The 21668-nt window shown below is 28.1% G+C and overlaps 2 long non-coding RNA genes across 2 annotated transcripts; one reads left to right on the top strand and one right to left on the bottom strand.

Annotated features, from left to right (window-relative positions):
• Positions 1-924: 924 nt before the first annotated feature.
• LOC109605997 (uncharacterized) lies at positions 925-6992 on the bottom strand. Its single transcript, XR_002192030.2, has 3 exons — positions 6884-6992; positions 6600-6817; positions 925-960 (listed from the first exon to the last, which is right to left on the bottom strand). It is a non-coding gene; the product is annotated as an uncharacterized LOC109605997 (long non-coding RNA).
• Positions 6993-8638: 1646 nt separating this feature from the next.
• LOC109605995 (uncharacterized) lies at positions 8639-14116 on the top strand. The gene is made up of 5 exons (XR_002192028.2): positions 8639-8767; positions 8819-8946; positions 9905-10019; positions 12444-12640; positions 12945-14116. It is a non-coding gene; the product is annotated as an uncharacterized LOC109605995 (long non-coding RNA).
• The last annotated feature ends 7552 nt before the right edge of the window (positions 14117-21668 follow it).

Raw genomic sequence — 21668 nt, 5'->3', positions numbered from 1 at the left:
AACTTAGAATTTGTCGTCTTGCACTTACTTCCGACGTTAACACAAAAGGTAAAGTGCAACAAGAACAGGAAGTCTTTTCCTACATGAAAAGGAAATCGATGACGAACGATTTCGATAACAGTCCTAATAAGACGCCTAACTAATAACGGTTTTAATAAAGTGTGGAAAATTGGACCACAAATCGGCCAAGTGTCGGGACTCAAAGAATGATGAAAACGAGATGTCGGGACCCACTACTTCGAGAGGATAATCAACGTTCAAGGGACCAAATTCAACGAAGCCTTCGATTGTCTGTTTTAAATGTGGACGACAGGGACACTTTGTCTCACGCTGTACCGTACTCAACTTCAACCATTCAGTAGTATTGATCGGGACAAACACAAAATGAAGCAGAAAAAGGAGTTGAAGAAGTAAATTTGTGTAATTGGTAGTGACAATGTTTTTAATACAGTCCATAAACAAAAATGTAAGAAATAACTAATTTTAAAGTCCTTGCATTTAAATCAAATTATTTTCAGTTTAGGCAAAAATGAAGGACGGGTTATTATAGACACATCCCAGCAAACAAATCATCTCGTTTTTGGTGGATACACGAAATAATTGTCAAATTAACAACCCTAATGTTTGTCGAGTAGCAGGTTAGAAACCTTATTTTTGACAACCACAAATTATATATCTATAATATGGCCAATAATATATAAATTTTAATAGAAATTTAACAGAAAGAATAATTTTTGGTTGTTACTTAAAATATTACCTATTTTAAGTAACATATGGTACATGATTTCTTATTATTTCAAATATCAGTTATGGTGCGAAATGGTACAGATACTGATATATTCTTCTGGTCACTGGTTCTTCTTAGTAATTCTTCAATTAAAACAAAGTATAAAAAGACTTCGCCTCTTAATCTTCTTGTGACAATGGCCCATTAAATTTCGGAGCAGCCTGTTATAATACCTAAAATATAAAAATTATTAACATGTGCATAATGAAATTGTCAGAAATATATATTATTATAGTTGAGTCATCTTTCTTTTAACTTTAACTCTCAATAACTGAAAATATTTTAAATTATAATAACACTTGCACAACACAAAGTACTTATAAATGTTCTTGATAGTTGAAAATCTATTTTTGTTACAAAATTAAAATAACTTACGAGAAAATATTTGTATAATAGTACACAGCTGAGATTATTGCAAACCTTAATCTATAAGAAATTAAGAATGATATAAAAAGAATAAGTTCCATATATTCCATACTACTATGTATATAATTTCTCAAATTTCATCTAAGAAATGTCTTTCAATTGTTTCGTCAAACATGCTTGAAAAGTATTTTTAAAAGTAATTTTTTCTTTTTAATGTATAAATATAAATATTTTTTCTTTTATTTTACGAATTGTATGTAAAAAGTAATTATTTAACAGAAATAAGTTCTTCCATATCAGACTGTCAGTTCCTTTCGAAACAGAAAAGTCATTACTCATATTCATATGCCATAATTAGTTCACAATTGGAAATCTATATAAATGAATAATTAAATAAATTTTCAAAAAATTCGACAAATTTGTAATATGTGTAACGATATATACTACATTGGTTAGGTTGTGGTTGTGTTAAATTTTAAGTAGTAAAATAACATTTATTTAATAAAATTTTTAGTTTTCTGCAGATAACTTATGATCTGTAAAAAATACCAAAAACTTTTTCGGAGAACCTTAATCTATAAGATATTAAGAATGATATAAAAAGAATAAGTTCCATATATTCAATACTACTATGTATATAATTTCTCAAATTTCATCTAAGAAATGTCTTTTAATTGTTTCATCAAACATGCTTGAAAAGTATTTTTAAACGTAATTTTTTCTTTTTAATATATAAATATAAATATTTTTTACTTTTATTTTACGAATTGTATGTAAAAAGTAATTATTTAACAGAAATAAGTTCTTCCATATCAGACTGTCAGTTCCTTTCGAAACAGAAAAGTCATTACTCATATTCATATGCCATAATTAGTTCACAATTGGAAATCTATATAAATGAATAATTAAATAAATTTTCAAAAAATTCGACAAATTTGTAATATGTGTAACGATATATACTACTTTGGTTAGGTTGTGGTTGTGTTAAATTTTAAGTAGTAAAATAACATTTATTTAATAAAATTTTTAGTTTTCTGCAGATAACTTATGATCTGTAAAAAATACCAAAAACTTTTTCGGAGAACCTTAATCTATGAGATATTAAGAATGATATAAAAAGAATAAGTTCCATATATTCAATACTACTATGTATATAATTTCTCAAATTTCATCTAAGAAATGTCTTTTAATTGTTTCGTCAAACATGATTGAAAAGTATTTTTAAACGTAATTTTTTCTTTTTAATGTATAAATATAAATATTTTTTACTTTTATTTTACGAATTGTATGTAAAAAGTAATTATTTAACAGAAATAAGTTCTTCCATATCAGACTGTCAGTTCCTTTCGAAACAGAAAAGTCATTACTCATATTCATATGCCATAATTAGTTCACAATTGGAAATCTATATAAATGAATAATTAAATAAATTTTCAAAAAATTCGACAAATTTGTAATATGTGTAACGATATATACTACTTTGGTTAGGTTGTGGTTGTGTTAAATTTTAAGTAGTAAAATAACATTTATTTAATAAAATTTTTAGTTTTCTGCAGATAACTTATGATCTGTAAAAAATACCAAAAACTTTTTCGGAGAACCTTAATCTATGAGATATTAAGAATGATATAAAAAGAATAAGTTCCATATATTCAATACTACTATGTATATAATTTCTCAAATTTCATCTAAGAAATGTCTTTTAATTGTTTCGTCAAACATGATTGAAAAGTATTTTTAAACGTAATTTTTTCTTTTTAATGTATAAATATAAATATTTTTTACTTTTATTTTACGAATTGTATGTAAAAAGTAATTATTTAACAGAAATAAGTTCTTCCATATCAGACTGTCAGTTCCTTTCGAAACAGAAAAGTCATTACTCATATTCATATGCCATAATTAGTTCACAATTGGAAATCTATATAAATGAATAATTAAATAAATTTTCAAAAAATTCGACAAATTTGTAATATGTGTAACGATATATACTACTTTGGTTAGGTTGTGGTTGTGTTAAATTTTAAGTAGTAAAATAACATTTATTTAATAAAATTTTTAGTTTTCTTCAGATAACTTATGATCTGTAAAAAATACCAAAAACTTTTTCGGAGAACCTTAATCTATAAGATATTAAGAATGATATAAAAAGAATAAGTTCCATATATTCAATACTACTATGTATATAATTTCTCAAATTTCATCTAAGAAATGTCTTTTAATTGTTTCGTCAAATATGCTTGAAAAGTATTTTTAAACGTATTTTTTTCTTTTTAATGTATAAATATAAATATTTTTTACTTTTATTTTACGAATTGTATGTAAAAAGTAATTATTTAACAGAAATAAGTTCTTCCATATCAGACTGTCAGTTCCTTTCGAAACAGAAAAGTCGTTACTCATATTCATATGTCATAATTAGTTAACAATTGGAAATCTATATAAATGAATAATTAAATGAATTTTCAAAAAAATCGACAAATTTGTAATATGTGTAACGATATATACTACTTTGGTTAGGTTGTGGTTGTGTTTAATTTTAAGTAGTAAAATAACATTTATTTAATAAAATTTTTAGTTTTCTTCAGATAACTTATGATCTGTAAAAAATACCAAAAGCTTTTTCGGAGAACCTTAATTTATAAGAAATTAAGAATGATATAAAAAGAATAAGTTCCATATATTCAATACTACTGTGTATATAATTTCTCAAATTTCATCTAAGAAATGTGTTTTAATTGTTTCGTCAAACAGGCCTGAAAAGTATTTTTAAAATTAATTTTTTCTTTTTAATGTCAATGTCCAACAAATTATTGAAAATTCATTCATTCTATCTCATTTAAGTTAGAAAATTTTGATCAAACAATTATAATTAAATGCAAATGTTTTTACATTCCAGGATAAATTTTATTACGTTATCAAAATTTCATTCATTTGTCATGAAAAAACTATAACATTCTCCTTTGCTTCATCGTCCACGACTGAAATAAAAAATAATGTTGCATATTTTGAAATTAATAAAGGAAAATACAGTTGGTCTTTTTAATTTCAAAAATATGTATTTTTCTTTAATAAATATTTTTTTCAAATAACCGTAACTGGTTGGATCAGTAAAAAATTTGATTGTATTTTGATAAACATTTAAATAATTCCCAATTGGAACCCACATTTTAGTTCATCATAAATAGAAAACGTTATACAAATAAGCTTTAACATATTGAATAATAATTTTAAATTCTATTAATAGTTAAAAATATTAAAATTATGATAATATTAATATTAAGGTGAAACACTTATTTAGTAAAAATAAAAAAAAATGTTTTACAAAAAACTCGTTACCATTTGAACAAATATATGTTTTCAATATTTTCAAAACTTTGTTGGAGATAATTTATAAAAGTTTTTTAAAAACATTAGTGATATATAGTTCTTCAAGTTTTCTTCTAAAAATAATTAATATTAAAAACATATTTAACATTTCCATCTTAATTAATTCGTTTCCAGTAAATTATATTGGTGGTATCGTTTTATGGTATTTTATAGGGTTTACATATACGTATGTAATATTTTGTGTATTATAATTGTTAGTCACAATACTTACTTTCAACTAATCTTTGAAATAAATAGATAATTAAATGAATTTTCAGCAGGTCTCATTTTTTCAAATCACCATAATAATAAATTTATGTTTTACATCATTAAAATTCAATAATATGGATCAAATTAATTTAAGTTTAATTTTAATTTTGTTACTAAATTAAACTGTTTATTAATTGAAATATGATAAAATATATATCCTAAATATTGTTCCAATATACATTTATGTGAATAGCAAAGTATCTGTTAAATTGAGCTTTGGTTTAATTGCTCGTTCATTCATATTCGGTTCCCCTTTATCTAAATAGAAATAGAAAAGTTCATAAATACTCATATTCATATGTCATAATTAGTTAAATATTTAATTTCTGTAATATAACGTCATACAATTAAAAATTGTTTTCAATATAATAATTGGAAATCTATATAAATAATTAATTAAATGAATTTTTACTAAATATTTATTAATTTTATGTATATATTTTATGAAACTTCCATAGCTACATTATCTACTCTAAAATCAACTAAATATAATGTTTACACAAATTTAACACACCATTGTAAAATATCAATATATTACAACCTAACCTATCCTACTTTTAGTAAAAAAATATTTCAATATTAATATTCTATATTTTTAAAAATTAAATTTGAAAAATTGTTAAAATTTGATTAAATTTTGTTGGTGTTAAATGAAATATTTTGGGATAAATTTAAAAATATATTATTTAACTAAAATGAATATAAATCTATACATGTCAAACTACTACCGAGTTCCTATTAATGTAAAAAAAACAATTTTTAATAATATATAATATAAAAATTAAATCCACCCATATTATATTAAAATATGTATATTAAAATATATATTTGTGTTGTTGGTTTATCAGACAATAAAATAAAGGTTTGTACAGACTGAACAATGACTAAATCTAATTTACGGCAGCTTACTGTACCTAAAATGAGATAAAAAATAAGTATAATAATATATATAAACAAGTTATACTAAATTAAAATAATGAATTTGTTTAAAACTATTTTGTTCCAATACTAAAATCAACTAAATAATGTTTACACAAATTTAACACACCATTGTAATATATTGATAACTTTTAGTAAAGCAACACTTCAATATTAATATTCTATATTTTTAAAAATTAAATTTGAAAAATTGTTAAAATTTGATTAAATTTTGTCGGTGTTAAATGAGATACTTTTGGGATACATTTAATGATATATTATTTGACAAAAATAAATATAAATCTTTTCATGTCGGACCACTACCGAGTTCCTTTCAATGTAGAAAAGACAATTTTTAATACAATACAATACAAAAATTAAATCCACCCATATTATATTAAAATATGTATATTAAAGTATACATTTGTGTTGTTGCTTCTCAGATAATAAAATTAAAGTTTATACAGACTGAATAGTGATTAAATCTAATCTATTGCAGCTTACAGTACATAAAATGAGATAAAAAAATAAGTATAATAAAATATATAAACAAGTTATACTAAATTAAACTAATGAATTTGTTTAAAACTAATTTGTAACTTAATTAGTAACTCATGACAATGAAATTAACAATTAACATACCATCAGCACACCAAAATGAACATAAAATTAGTACAGATACCTAAATGTATTTGTTTATAAAGTTACGTTTGTTAAATATTTAAATATTATTATTAGTAACTTTTAAATTAAGTGCCATTAATTAAACAAAATATTATTTATTATTTTCTAATTTTGTTTCTTTGTTTAAAATTAAATGTTTGAAATGTATAATAAAGATCATACGAAGCACTTTTTCATCATAATCAAATAAAAAATGAGTACTAACCTTCAATAATTCACTTTGTATTTTGCATAAATTGCAGGAACAGCATTAAGACATCGCTTCTAGATATTCTTTTTTAAAACCTCCAACTTCACGGATATATTTTTACTAATCCCTCTATATTCTTAATTAAGGGCACCAGGAGATTTTCAGATGGGGATGGTTCGATGAAATCACAAGCCTCAGTCATTACAGTTTTATGCACGTGGTCCTTGATTGTCCTTAGTTTCAAGTTGTAATGCATAAATTAAAATAAAAACAAAAAAATACACAATAGGAACACTCACCGTCACCAGGACGAATATAGAACACAGTATACAATAATTATCCAAGGGGATGATGAAGTAAATCCTGGAAAATTAACTAGTTCCCACGACTATCCTTGTGGTTGTTCCGTTATCGATTGACTCAACTAATATATACCGTGGGGTACACCTGTTACAGTATAATATACAGGAAGGTACTACGACAAATAAACATTGTTTCAATACACTTACAATCTTTGACATTTTGTTTCCTAATTTTAATCGTTTCTTCTTTGCTAAAACATATATAATTCTCTGTTATGTAGTGATTACAGTCCTATAACTACTGAATATATTTGAAATTTTTTTAGGAACAATAGTATAGATACAGGTAATCAAATATATTAGTTATTATAAAAGTATATTAGCAGTTTTCCTGGATTTCAGGACAGCTTTTGAAACGTTTGACACAACATTGTTACTGAAGTTGAATAATATGGATCTTAATAAAACTCTACTTAAATGATTTGAAAATTATTTGTCAAATTAATATCAAAAAGTTGAATTTAAAAATTGGATTTTATCTGAATTATAAATGAAATTTCTGTTTCACAATGAACTGTGATGAGATCTGTTTTGTTGAACTTAGATATTAATTTAAATTTTAAACGACATAATTATGTTTTAAAAACAATTTTCAAAATGATTTATTTATTTAGGCAATTTAGGTTAAAATATGACAATATTAATTTGTAAGACAACTTTTAATCCTTAATTGCATTATTGCATTTGCACAATTTTGTATCAATTTTTGATTATTCAGAATTGAATTTGCTTATTGTATTAGATTATTATTATTATTAACAAAGGGTACATAACAAAATATTAACGGTTTATTTAAAATATGTATAAATTATTTAATAAATATATATTTTTTAAATGTGTGTTGATTTTGTGAGCGATTACATAGCGAATTTATATTGTTTAAGATTTAATTTAAGTAGACATTATTTTGAGTTGGGAACAAAATGAATAAATGTAGAAACAATATAGTGTATTATATTAGATAAAAATTAATTTGTAGCAAAAATTTAGATAGTTTTTTGTAAACTTTTATGGAATTTATATGCACTAAAATTAGTTATAATTTTACCACATATCATTTAAAATAGTTACTTATTATTTATAAAATTGAATCAAGTTACATCGTTAATTACTTTAAATCACAATTGCTGAACAACAATATTTTTATTTTCTATATACTTTTTACATACTTTTTTACATAAAAATTATCACATCATTTTTAGTCATCAGTCGTTTTTAAATCAAAATTTAGTTGTAAATTTATCTTATATTTCATTTTAATATATTTTAAAATGGTTTTCTTTTTTTATAATCGATTTGTCTATATTTAATCAAAATTATTAGATTATCTGGTTATCTTATAAATTTTAATTGCTTAAAATTGTTATGTATGTCTTTGGTATAAAGTTACTTAATACAAATGAGAAATTAAACTGCCATGAAAATTTACGAAGAAAGAAAATGAAAATAATCGGAAACACAATTATAAAAGGTCAGTTCCACATTTACTGTTAACTTATTTTGTCTATTAAAATCAGTATTTCAAATTTTAGCTGTTCAAAGTTATACGTATAAATATGTATATGAGCAATTATTTTTATTCATTTAAATAATATCATTTATCACGAGGTATATACAAGACACTTTTTTTGTATTAAATGTCGTCATAATTTGCAAATATACAATAATTTCCATTCAGTTTGCAACCCACAACTCTTCGATGTCACAGTGGTGGTGTGTTCATCATCAGAGATATAAAATGGCGTTTTGAGTTCTTCGGTTATTCTTCGCTCAGTTATTCATTATAAACCGTGCATATAAACTATAATAGTGCTTTGAATGGTATAACAATATTAATATATTAAATAAACTATACTGATTTTTTGCTTTTAGCATTGTCGCAAGAAACCAACGAGCTTCTTCACCAAGTTGTAAGTTTCTTAGAACAAATAAAAAATTAAACTGACATGGCATTTTACGAAGGAAGGAAATGAAACGAATCAGAAATGTAACTAATAAAGGTTTGTTTCACATTTACTATAAACTAATTTTGCATATTATCATATTGATTGTGTGTTTTTAAAAGTGAAATTACAACCTATATTTGTTCAAGTTTCTGGTCAACGTTTGTTGGAATCATTTCCTGATGTTTCGTTAGCACGAGTGGCTAATATATTCAGAGGTCTAATTTGGTTTGTGTCTCTTTGATGTCTAATTGATACATTGTTATTAACATCCAATTCCAACATACACAATTGCTTGCTTCAACAATTGGATATTATAACAGAATAACTAAGGAAACAATTGAAATTCATAAACACAGAAACAACTCCAATAGAAAAGAAGAAACGTTGAAACTTAAATAGAATATGGACACAAGTGTTCAAAAAGACTAAAATTGTTAAGTAGACAAAAATGTCCAACAAACAGAATGAAATTTCTTGAACAACAAAATTGTCTAAGTTGTCATCAGACCTCTGAAGATGCTAGCCACTCATCCTAGCAAAACGTCGGGAAATAAATCCAACAAACGTGAACCTATAAACCAGGACAAATATAGATATATAAATAACCACAAAACTCTTAACATTTGCAATTACAACTGTTCACAACAACTGTTCACAACTGTTTGTATTGTAAACATTTTATTATTATTCATTAATATGTGGATAATAAATGGATAGTGAATGTTGTACACATACTCTGATAAATTTTAAATTTTGTCTTGTCAAACTAAAGGTCTTACAAAGATTAACTGTTGAAAATTGTTGTGCATGTATTTAGTATAAACATTTATGTTTTATAACAAGTTACTTCCAAGGTGTTTTTTCTGTTTTAAATATTGTCATAATGGGTATCAATCTAAAATATTCTTCACTCACAATGAGTATATAAATTATATAATACTATATTTTTAACTTAACTATTATATAAATTTATTTTAATAAATTGGATAACTAAGATGGATTTTGTTTTTAGCATTTAATGAAGAAACTAAAATTCTTTCCACCAAGTTGTAAGTTCCTTAGGACAGATGAAATTAAACTGGCATGAAATTTTATGAAGAAAGAAATTAAAAACGTAAATATTAAAGGTTAGTTTCACATTTACTATAAATTAATTTTGCATATTTTCATACTGATTGTGTGTATGGTTATAATTGACTGTTCACTTTTTAATTGAAAAAATAAAAAAAATTCATTAATATATAAATAAATAAATGTTGGACATATAGTCTTATACATTTTAATTTTTAAATTATACTAAGGTTATCCTACAAATTGTAACTGTTGTAAATTATTGTGCATCAGTTTAGTTTAAATATTATATGGGGTAATTATTTTTGGTTATTCAAGACATCTTTTTAGTATTAGATCTTGTCACAATTGACATCAATAATTAATATTAATTTTTGCGTTTAACATTGAACTAAGAAATTAAAAGTTCTTCACCAAGTTGTAAGTTTTTCAGAACAAATGAATAATTAAACTCTAAAAGGTCAGATTTATATGTACCATGAACTTATTTTACTCATTATTATGCTAATTGTGTGTTTCTAAAAATACCATTTTACTGATTTTTTTTAATTAAGTTTGATATTTTAAATTTTACATATTTAAAATAACAATGCTTTGTTTTTCAATTTTATAATATTATGTTTTAATTTTATAATTTTAATCGAAAAAAAAAAAGAAAAATGTATTGGAAATATGTAGAGCAACTTTTTTAGTGAAATTTATTACAAGAAATTGTGTGTCCCTTTTAAGTATACTGGTATTTTTATTGTCATAAGTATTCCAGATTAAATAGAGGAGAATTTACTTCGGAGGTCAATTTTTTTAAAACGTTAATTGCCACGAACCACATTTTGATAACCATTTATACGGACTCCTCTCATATGCAAGATTTTTATTTCAAACCCAATATTTACATTTAAAATTTCTCTAAAAAGTTATTTCAGTTTATAGCTTAAAATTGTCCTATTAACCAATATAATTTTCAAATTCGTCTAGTTTCAAACCTTATTTGAAGATATAATATATTATATAACCAATTAAATTAGTTTTACTTTTCATTTTTATTCTCGGACTCTGTTGAAAAATGTCACTAATTTAAAATTTTCATGTGATTAATAAGTTTTAAAGTATTTTAACAAATTTAAAGATATTTTTTCAAGTAATTTGATTTTTTGCAATGTTGTTTTAGTGATTTCAACATTATTTGCCAAAATTTGAAATTTTTGTTTATATAAATAATAGATTTTGTTTCATTTTCCCACTATATTAAAAATTTGACTAATTTAAAATTTTCTTACTGAATTTCAAATTTTTATGTTTATTTTTTAACAAATTTTAATATTTTTCAAATTATTTAAATTTCATTTTTTTTATTGATTTTTGGCTTAATTTTGTAAAATTACGAAATAAAATTTGTCTCATTTTAAACATTATTCAGTGAAATTTAATGATTTTTGTTAAAATAATTAATTGGATTTAATATTTTTCAAATTATTTAAATTTCAATTTTTTTTATTGATTTTTGGCTTAATTTTTAAAAATTACGAAATAAAATTTGTCTCATTTTTAACATTATTCAGTGAAATTTAATGATTTTTGTTAAAATAATTAATTGGATTTATTTAATTTTTTTAAATTAATTTCAAATTTTATTGCATGTTTTTAATGTTTTTAAACATTTTCAAGTATGTAGTATTAAATTATCTTTAGCTAAGATTAAACATAAACATGTATTCATCTTCTTCCTATTCCTTCTTATTAATTAAAAAATAATGGGATATGACTAAATTGATACTTTTGTCTTTAAAACATTTTCTATCAACTGTACATTTATTTAAAAGGTTATATTAATCATTTTCTATGGATTGTTAAGTTGAATCAGTTACAAAAATATTAAATAATACTTCTAAATTAATATTTTCTTTATTTATCATTAAATGTTTCTTTAATCTCCTTTTTAATATCACTATTAATTATAATAAAATTAGGAATACACTAATTTAGATTATGAAAATACATCCTGCGACGAAAATATTTCATTGCGACATTACACCTTCCAGTAGAATTCCCCATGACTTTCAAATAGGTTGTGTAGATTTGTAATACACCATTTAGAAGGTCTTTTTATTTTCTCTTGTCAAAATTAGTAATGAAAATATAATTAAAATTAATCATCTTAAAATATAATAAATTATACTCGGTTACCAAGAACTAAACGGTAAAGTTTTTAACGTGTTGTATTATAATTTTATTATTATTGTTGAAACCATTTATGTACTAAGAATTAAGATATTCAAGATATACAGTCCCTACTTATTATTATAACTTGAAGAGGGTTTGTTATAGTGATGACGTTTCAGGTTGTAATTGAGCCGTATTACTTGAGTATCTATCCCAAAACGTTTGTTAAATACTTTTTAAAGATAATTAGCAAATTGAAATATTGCAATAAGTATATAGTTTTAATATTTTCAAACTTTTGTGGTATTTTTATGTTTTAGGTATTAGGATCACTTATTCGGAAACCATTCGTCAAGTTTTATTTTCTTCAGCCACACCAACCAATTGACTGAATCAATCTACTAGCACACCAAAATAATTGGAAACTTCCGGGTTAAACACTCAGAACATTTTTAAAGTTTATACTCATTTGGAGATTGACATAAGCACGAGTTGCTTAGAATCGTTTTCCCCAGTTGTATGTTTTCGACTAATTTTTATTATTTTATTTTTAATATTAATTTTTGATAAACCATTTATGTATTGAAAATTAAGATATTCTCTACAATCCCCACTTCCTCTTTAAACATTTAAGAGTCATAATTATAATTGAAGAGGGTTTGTCATGGTGTTGACGTTTTAGGTTGTAATTGACCCCTGTTACTTGACTATCTATCCTAAAAGGTTTGTTAACTACTTTTTGAAGATAATTAGTAAATTGAAATATTGTATTAAGTATATAGTTATAATATTTTCTAACGTTTGTGGTCTTTTTGTTTTAGGTATCAGGATCAATTATCCGGAAACCACTCGTCGTGTCTTATTTTCTTCATCCAGTAGAATCAATTGATTGAATCAATCACTAGCACACCAAAATCATTGAAAACTTCCGAGTTAGAACTCTCAGAACATTATTAAAGTCTATACTCATTTGGAGAATGACATAAGCACGAGTTGCATAGAATTGATTTGCCCCAGTTGTGGACTTTCATAAGTATTTAGTATGCAATTTGTAACAATGTAATTTATTCCTTCAATAGTATATACTCACTTGTGTACATGTTTAATTGTCCCAACTAAGGTTTATAACCTGCTGCTCCTGAAACATTGGAGTTGATGAATTGACAATTCTAACACGTATCTAAAGGCTTAATTATTGAAGATTACCCATTACGGTTTTTATGTAGTTCATGAGGCTTATTTATCTCTTATGGGTCAATTGAATTTAAGACATTTTCTTTTTACCTTATCAAGGGTTCAATAGGTCATTTTAATGTTTTTAGTTTAACATATGACACTGGACAGTCATTTCATTTAGTTGTGTTGACTAATTTTACCTAATTTTTATCCTCGATGGATTATAAATCCTATTTAATATCTGTCCATGAGGATTTTCGTTAATTTTTCATTATTTCATTCTAAGGTTATGATTGTAAATAAGTAACTGATGTTTATAATAATTTCATTCTGTCTCCTTGGTTCTTTGCTTCAAAGAACTTCAAAGAATCTCTCAAAATATTTTTCACTAATAATGATATCATTTTTTTTATTTGCTTTCTGATTATTTATTTTATGGTGTTGTATGTATGCTAGCAGGGTTTCTGTGTTATTTATATTATGACAATATCATTCAAATTTACTGTGAGTAATCCTCTAAATTTCTGTGAGTGATAACAGTAATTATTCTTATTCATTATCTGTTAAAATTTTGTTTTCAGATTTATCAGTTTACCAAGCATTGTGGTTATTGTTGATTCTTTTTTTAAGCAAATAGTCATATAAATGTCGCACCAACAAGGCCAACATTTGTTGGACCTTATAGAATTCCCGTATATGGCCAGGTTTGTAACTGCTCATGCGCTGCTACTGTAGTTCTACCTAGGCTGCCAATCCTTTGAGTGTGTACCTCTTTTTAGGTAAACAATGTGTTACTTCAAAGGGTCCGTGATACTTTGCTTTCAACTTGCATCCATTCTAAAGCTGAATATTTTCAACAACTGTTTCACTAACAGCGTATGGTATTGCCGGCACTCTTATTAATGTCTGTAATTGTTTTACTAGTCACTTTGCAGACGGGACAATGAGCTTGTTGCCTTCTTCAGCGTCAACATCACTAGTTTGTATATCGGCTATTCAAAAGTTCGTTAGTTGCTCTCAGACGTCTATTTTCACCAAACATTAACATACACGGCACCAATTCTGTTGTTTTATTCACAGTTTTTCACAAAACGTGTAAAATATTCAACCAGTCCTAAAAATTGACCTTTTGTATCTGTAGGAGCTGAAGTTTGAGAGAGCTATCACAAAAGCTAAATATTCCACAGATGTTTGGAAAAAGTTATATTTTTGTATATTTAAAATAAATTCGGCCCTCGAAAGGGCGCCAATAACTTATCTTAAGTCGGTGCGCTGCGCATACACCTTCTGCGCAGCACCATCAAGATATGCATGCTTAATGATTTTAAAACAGATATTGCACTCAAATTTCTTGATTAATTCGTTATTCAACTAAGTTCACGTTATTTATTTTGGATTTATGGGTGAGGGTGTCACAAATGAATTCTGTAGTCTGCTTGATTCGATATTTACGTATTTATTTTTTTAAAAAGAATGTTTACAAAAAAAAAACAAAAATTAGGACATCGGGACCCTAAGTTCAAAAACAGTCCATTCGCCACTATAAATGGCGTCCCATTTCTTTCTTTATGATGCTAATTCAGCATCGGTATCACAAGGTGCTGCCAATTCCGGTTCTGTTTCCCCAAAATAATCATTAAGGCATTGGTCGAGATCTTCCTTCGCCAAAAATCGCTTGAGAAAGTGTTTTAATCCCTCTATTTTAATGGTAGGCAACTTACGTAGATGGCTCAGATAACGATTGGCTATAATTTTGGAATTCGAACATCCTTTCCTTTTGTGGGAACACTATGCTTCTTTTTAATAACTTTGCGGATAATCGTTAGGTTGCCTTTGAATCTTGTGTTCGCGTCGTATGGTGTAAGATTCACTCGTTTGAGGAAATTTTGCTTAGACTCTTCTACTTCAAATCCTGATTCATTATCTTCGCAATAATGGATTTCATTATATCAAGAGTGTCTGCCATTTTGTCATTCAAACTTTTTTCCTTGGGAATACGATGTTTCTTTTTGAGGGCCTACTGGAATTACTTCTTTGGATGCTTATTCATTATCTTCCCAATAATAGTATGCATGTAGAGGTACACATTCATTCACAATCAGGTGTTTAATGAAAAGAATACAACACGTGTATATCTAAACAGCGTTGATCACACAGTGCCAGTGGAACCAACTTCTTTTTGTATACCTCCGTATTGCGTTCGCGACCATGTCTCGGGTCGGGGTAGGCAACCAAGAATACGCAATATTCCGGTTACAATTTTATTTTCTGTCACAGGAACATTTTCTGGCTTAGGAACGTTTTCGGTCATAGGAATATATTTTGTCATAGAAACATTTGTTTATTTGCATTACCTTGATCAAAAATTCTGACTAACATTTAACCGATATCCTGAAAACTAGAGATTTTAAATTTAATGCTGGAACAGTACATCTTTAGAAAAATAGTATGCTATAACTTCTTTCCAATTATCAGACAACCTTCGAATTATAAAAACTAGAGCATTGTCTGCTCTTCTAGAAGTTTTACCGATATGACAAAACACTAATAATTTATTGATTTTTAATATTAAAATGTAAATCTTAACTTAAAGATATTTCATCAAAAAAAACTACATGTTACTGACTTTAACCGATCTATATTAATTCCACAATTAAATTTCATTTTTTCTATAAGTATTAAGTGTAGAAATTGACAATAAAGAAAAATGAGAGAATGAGAAGATATGAATGTTTTGATGGGATTATTTAAGTGATTACAAAGATTTTCTAAATTTCCTGTTTTAAATATACTGCGAAGATACCAATATCAAACTTTTACTGTTTATTACAACGATATTTTAATTGAAAAATTTTAGATATTGTCGATCGATGTAACTTATACAGTCTACATGTGTTTTCAGCCAGTCGAATTTTGTTTAGTGTTACGTTCTCTAGTGCGACAGTAGGGCGGAACAGGGTCATTTGATCCGCATTTTGTTCAAATCAGTGTAAGGAATAATAAAAAAAGAGTTAATTTTGAATGCGAACTTTCTTTTCTTTCGTGGGAACTCTATGCTTCTTTTTGATGACTTTGCGGATGATCGTTAGGTTGCCTTTGAATCTTGTGTTCGAGTCATATAGTGAAAGGTTCACTCGTTTGAGGAAATCTTACTTAGACTCTTCTACTTTGGATCCTGGTTCATTATCTTCGCAATAGTGGATTTCATTTTCTGCCCAGAATATTTTCTGTCTTAGAAACATCTTCGGCTATAGGAACATTTTCTTTTCTCATAATTTCTTGATTAATTCGTTATTCAACTGGAATGCTTTGAGTTTGTGGCTGATGGTGTCACAAACGAAGTCTAACAATTCTGTGTTCTGTTTGATTCGATATTTATGTATATATTTTTTTAACTGTTTATCACTTTTTAACATATATATATCATATATATATATCATATTTTTTTAACTGTGTAAATATCACAAAGATTCTTGATTAAGTGATTCAAACAACAGCCTTTATCATTTAACATTCAATTTATACTAAAATAATCAAACCACTAATGATTTGATCGTAATTAGTTCGGGTTTCCAGAGTAACCGAGTTATGGTCGAAGAAAAGGGCGACATGGTTGACGATGTCAACCGTGAAAGGAATGTTTTTATGGAGAAAAACCGTTAGGATATCGGAACCCTCAGTTCAAACACTGGCCCTTCATTACTCGAAGACTCGTCACTGTAAATGGCGTCTAATTTCTTTCTTTCTGTTGCTAATTCAGGATCGGTATCAGAGGGTGCTGCCAATTCCGTTTCGGCTCCCCCAAAATAAACATTAAGGCATTGGTCGAGGTCTTCCTTCCCCAAAAATTGCTTGAGAAAGTGTTTTAATTCCTCTATTTTAGTGGTAGCAACTTATGTAGATGGCTCAGATGACGATTGGTTAGAATTTTGGAATGCGAACTTTTTTTGCCTTTCGTGGAAACACTATGCTTTTTTTTAAGGCTTTGCGGATGGTCGTTAAGTTTCCTTTGAATCTTGTGTTCGCGTCATATGGTGTAAAATTCACTCGTTTGAGGAAATCTTGCTTAGACTCTTCTACTACGAAGGACCCTGTGGTGGATTCTGGGCCTTGGACACAGGAGAAAATAAAAATGAAGCGGAAAAGCGGGCCTTCCGTGCAATCTCCAGGTACCTCCTGTAAATGGGCTTCTCCCTCCGCGATCTCACCTGGTGGGCTGTGAGACCAGTGACGCTAGACATTTCCTTAATGGAGACGCCTCCCAGGCTCCGCGCCTCTATCCCAGCCAGCTGTTGTAGGACTATGCTCTCAGCCGGAGATCGCGAAGCTTGTTCTGTTGAAGTGTAGAGCTCGGGATGTGCTCTGCGCCCATGCTGCCTCACCAGAGCGTAGGTGGTGAACGCCCTGTGACAAAACTGGCACTTACCTCTGTCGCCGCACTCACGAGATGACGTGTGTGAGTGTAGGCGACTTTTTGTTGGAAAGCTCTGCCCGCAGCTGCTGCACGTCCATGGAGGAGCAGAGGTCCCAGGAATTGGAGACTTGGTCCCTCTTATGCCAGGTCTTGCGGTGCTCCTCCGTGTTGTGTTCTTGCCCTGGCTGTTCTGGGCAGGGGGTGCCGATGACACCTGTTCGACGTTCGGGACGGACGGGCTTTCGTTATCGGCTGGTGCTATTTATGTTCAGGGTCTGAGGTGGTGTTGACATCCTGAGGGTGCTACCAATTTCGTTTCGACTGTTCCAAAATAAACATAAAGGCAATGGTCGAGGTTTTTCTTCCCCAAAAATCGCTTGAAAAAGTGTTTTAATCCCTCTATTTTAATGGTAGGCAACTTACGTAGATGTCTCAGGTAACGACTGGCTATCATTTTGGAATGCGAACTGTTTTTTCCTTTCTTGGGAATACTTGCTCTTTTTTGATGGCTTTGCGGATGATTGTCTTTGAATCTTGTATTCGCGTCATATAGTGTAAGGTTCACTCGTTTGAGGAAATACTGCTTAGACCTTCTACTTTGGATCCTGATTCATTATCTTCGCAATAGCGGATTTCATTTTCTGCTATAGAAACATTTTCTGCTACAGGAACATTTTCATTTCTCATAATTTCTTGATTAATTAGTTATTCAACTGGCATGCTTTGGGTTTATGGCTGATGGTGTCACAAATGAACTTTAACAATTCTGTATTCTGTTTGATTCGATATTTATGTATATATTTTTTTAACTGTTTATCACCTTAAAACGTGTAAACATCACAATGATTCTTGATTAAGAGATTTAATCGATAGCCTCTATCATTTATCATTCAATTTATACTAAAATAATCAAACCACTAATGGTTTGATCGTAATTAGTTCGGGTTTCCAGAGTGACCGAGTTATGGTCGGAGAAAAGAGCGACATGGTTGTCGCTGTCAACCGAGAAAGGAATGTTTTTACAGAGAAAAACCGTAAGGATATCGGAACCCTCAGTTCAAATACTGGCCCTTCATTACTCGAAGACTCGCCACTGTAAATGGCGTCTAATTTATTCCTCCTTGATGCTAATTCAGGATCGATATCAGAGGGTGCTGCCAATTCTTCCAAATTAAACATTAAGGCATTGGTCGTTTTTGTTTTTCTTTTTAAACTTCTTTCAGTTTCCGGAAACGGAAGTAGATCGTTAGGGTCAATATGTAAAACATGACTGTCAGGTAACGTGGAGATTTCATCTTAACTTTTTTCGGAATATACGCATGCCCTTGTACTACTTAGTGAACTTTTAAAATACCGTTGACTGTAAGCCAATTTAGTTGTTCTTTGATTAATTAATTAAATTAATTTTGGATATATTGAAAAGAGCGTAATCTTTGGGTACCGATTCTGAATAGCACCGAAAAACTGTGCCGAGTCTGAAACACCACAGGTAGCCCCCACACCATCTGGTGCACTCTTACCATAGCCAGGTCCATGTGCACGTCTGCGTCTTTCTCGTTTTTGAAGTTCCTTTAACCATTTGATGAACTGATACTATTACACAATATTTTTTTAATGGTTGATTTTCTTTTGTTTAATGATTGTACGGCCTTTCTTGGTTTTGAGGTGTGTTATTACTCCATATTTTGTTACCCATTCTTGATATTTAACATTTATTGTTTCATCAAATTCTTCACACAAGGGAATAATACATTTTGGGCAGCAACTCTTACAAGTTCGCTCTAGACAGCGTTCATTGTAACAATCGCAGTAAGGTGTAGCCAATATGTATCTCTGTCATTAACTTTTGGAGCTGTCACCCAAAATGGTACGAGCCTTGAAAAAGTCGATAATAGTTCTGGAGCCCATCTTCCAAAAATATTTTGTTCCCTTACATTTTTTCTTAATTCTTTTTACCCAGCTCTTATTCGACTGTACTTATCATGCTCCATAAATTCTTCAATTGACTTATGTAGCTATATGGAGTGCTCGATATCAAGCACATTTTTTCTTGTAATATTTACTTCATCCATCTCATAATAATAAGAATGTTTATTTCCAATAGATATAAACCATTTACAGGAAATGGCATATGTGCTATAAAAACTTATATTTCTTCAAGAGACAGCTCGGAGAACATGGAAGCATAGCTTATCCAGCAACTGTGGGCAAACTTAAAAATAACGGTGTGGCGACGCATGTATAGAGAGTTAGTTTCGCAGACGTTGAGCAGTACCTCATTGTCAAAGCCCCTAGATAGATAACTAGAGTATTACAAAAAATAAATGTATTTTAAAAACTTTGGTTGAACAGATTCATTTTCCCTTATGTGATTTAAATAAATGAGGTTCCAAATTGGATAGAACAACAAGAGAGTTAAACAAGACCTTCAAAGTGCTCAAGCTGGCGAAATCCTTACGTTCTGTAGGCTTTTAAAACAATAGAATGAATGAATGAACAATCGTCCCTGGACCGAATCTGATAATATAGTTTTACATCATCTGCGAATAATAGATGTTCACATTTTAAAGTTTCCATAATATCATTGATAAAAATAAGAGAAAGTAATGGTCCCAAATTGGAGCCCTGAGACACGCCAGATGTGGGATTAACAGACTCGAAGATGTTTTTGGCAATTCATCTATTAGAAGTATGTCTAAAGTCATCCGTACTTTATTGATGAATTTAATCATTTCAGTGGGCAATTTTGTTTCAACCGGTTTTAACTTAAGTGGTGAGTGGAAAATGTCGTCTAGCAATGACATAAACTGCAATGATATATTAATATAATATAATAATATATTAATAGAAGCCTCTTCAGCTAATTCTGTCTTTGTTTCAGGTGTCAAACTATCTATCTTCCGTTTAAAGCATTTCAGTCTCTTGTATGTTTTAAATTTATGTTCCAACTTCACATTGCTTACTCCTAAATTGTCGGAATTCGGCGTATTTTGTAATTCATCTATTAGGGGCACTTCTAAAGTTACCCGTGCTTTATTATAGAATTTAAACGCTTCAGTGGGCAAACGCTTGAATCATGTTAAAATCTGGTACTACCCCCTCTAGCTCTAACGACATCATCATTCTGTGTAGGACGTTTCTTATAAAACACTTGACATGATTCCGAATACATTTTCCACTACTCTTCGAGCTCGACATGTTCGATAATTAAAAATTCTTTGGAAATTTTCTTTGGGAAAATATCCAGAAAAAGGTTTTATTAGGTTTTCACTTAGAGCAAATCATCGTCACCAATAAAAAAATATGGGATACATTTTTCTCTCGATTCTAAAGGATCCGGTTGTGGAGAATGTAAATCATTTGTTATCATTTTTTTTTGTATAATTGAGTAACTTTAAAAATGCGTCCATCCCAAGTTCGTCCTTGGCAACCCACAGAACACCCAAGAAGTACCAACCTCTTACTAAAAATAAGAAACAACACTGGACGATAAATTGATTTGTAGTGTTTAAATTATTCAATAGATGTCGCCTTTATAATTTTCTGTATTTGACATTTGACAAAATTGGCGGGAATAGTTTCGAATTCAAATTAATTGATATATTATAGGTGAGTTGTGAGAAATAAAACAAGCTATGGAATTTAAACATTTTTATTAGTAATCATTTATTGTACATTGTATATTGATATACAATATATTGTATAAAAAATACATTTGTCTCCTGTATACTATATACATATTATGTATAATAAAAATAAATAAATAAATACAAATCGAACACAACAATAACAAACAAATAAAAATAAATAATTCGAATTAGAATTCAAATTAGACAATAAACTTTCAAAAACATTAAAATTAAGATCTCTGGAAGTGGAAGGAATACATTGACTAGAATTCAAATTAGACAATGCATTTTTAAAAACATTAAAATTAAGATCCCTGGAAGTGGAA

Source organism: Aethina tumida, chromosome 6 (genome assembly GCF_024364675.1).
Source record: "Aethina tumida isolate Nest 87 chromosome 6, icAetTumi1.1, whole genome shotgun sequence".
In the NCBI taxonomy this organism is placed as follows: domain Eukaryota; kingdom Metazoa; phylum Arthropoda; class Insecta; order Coleoptera; family Nitidulidae; genus Aethina; species Aethina tumida.
This window is presented reverse-complemented; position numbering and strand designations above follow the sequence as displayed.